Below are 1,841 nucleotides of genomic sequence, written 5' to 3'. Positions count from 1 at the left end.
CGTGTCACTTAAGCAGGAGTCAGTAGACGACGTGGCATGTCTGATAATGCATGTGGCCTCATGAAGTACATACGACCTCTTTGCTTCACCTTGATAGTGTTCTGTGCACCATCATAGAGAATGCCCGCATGTTGCTGCCACGGTCGCCCTAGAAGAATGTCACAATGCACCAATGGGGTGACCAAGCAAATTACATGGTATTATAATGGCCCAAATTGTAAGTGTACTCAAACAACTGCAGTGGCGTCTTATTGAGCTGTGGGTCTAAAACCTCGCACGTGAATCTTCTTGAAAAGCTACTTCTGTGGAAGGTTGTGTACTCGAACAAACTCAGTAGATATAAAATTTGTTTCTACCTCACTATCAACAACTGCATGAACATCAGTAGGGTAGGAGCCATGCAGGAGAGTACTCTAAGCATATATATATATATATATGGTTTTATGGAAACAAAATCAGTTCCAGACTGAATATTCATAAATTGAACCAAATTAAATAGGAACCAAGGGATAAAATCAAACCAAATCAAATTTGGGTACCAATATATTATAATATATCAATACACTTAATACTAACCTAATCTAATATCTAGTACTAACATTAGTTTTAGATTTTATATTATAACTATATTATAGAAGATATATACTATAAACCGAGTATAGGAACCAGAATCGAACCATGTAGGAACCTAATTTGGTAACCGAATAGGAACCTAAATTGTTACAAGCACCAATTTCCAGAACCCAGGCAGGACTTGGTCGGGTTATGGATCACACGAATACTCCTTGGAATGAACTGAAACTAAACAAAATACCTGGCTCCGCACTGATTTACACCCTTAGTCTATATAGAGATACAAATGGATTGGATGCAATTGAATATGGATATTTTAATTAAAAAAAAAAAAGATTGAATATGGATATCTCCTAATTGGATACGAATACCTCTAAACCAATACATATGCTTATTGAAATTGGATTTTTAATTACATTTCTAAACATGGAATGGTGAATCAAACAAGTAGAGTTAATCCCTATCGAACATGGACTGGGGAGACCAAATTGGTCAATGTCATTCCCTATTCGAATTAATTAGAATTGGTTAGAATCAACTAAAAATTGATTAGAATCTACGGGAATCATGGTCATAGTCATTCTGATATGAATTTGCCAATTCCAGATGACTGAAACCTTAGGCTAATGAATAATTAAAAAGTCGCACCAAGTTCTCTAGTTTTGAAAGTTCACAAAGTTGGCACTAGTCAGGTCGGCTTGTTTTCATTATGAAATGGAGATAATAAGGGCAAAAGATTTGCAAACTGTCATATGAAATTTAAAATTGCATGCAGCACCCCATTCAAGACTTAGATTACTATATCAACCCCCTATAAAATGTCTTATATACCTTCTTATTTTAGTGTTTTCCTATAATACTCTTTTCTCCAAGGCTTGATACTGCACATTGGTGGTGTGCAGAACCCTCCCCCACACGTAAAAGTGAACGTATAATTTTAGAATAATTTCTTTTAGGGAAAAAGGGTGGGTATGCTACAGAGTTACCTAAGAATAAGGTGTGCTAGCATTTTTTGACCCTTGGATGATAAAGTTATAATATTTACCATTGGGTGAAAAATGGCAATATGCTTAATATATGCAAAACAAATGTATGAAAATAAAGTACATACTACACTATGTCTACAAACTATGTATTACTTTTCATGTTTATCCTCTTGTCCCTCCTTTTTTAAGTCCATTTTTATGGAAAAAACTCACCTACTCTCTCTCTCTCTCTCTCTCTCTCTCTCTCTCTCTCTCTCTTTCTCTCTCTCTCTTGGATTGTGA

This window comes from Macadamia integrifolia, chromosome 10, assembly GCF_013358625.1.
Source record: "Macadamia integrifolia cultivar HAES 741 chromosome 10, SCU_Mint_v3, whole genome shotgun sequence".
Taxonomy (NCBI): domain Eukaryota; kingdom Viridiplantae; phylum Streptophyta; class Magnoliopsida; order Proteales; family Proteaceae; genus Macadamia; species Macadamia integrifolia.
The sequence above is the reverse complement of the archived record's forward strand: the minus strand, read 5'-3'. Positions refer to the sequence as shown.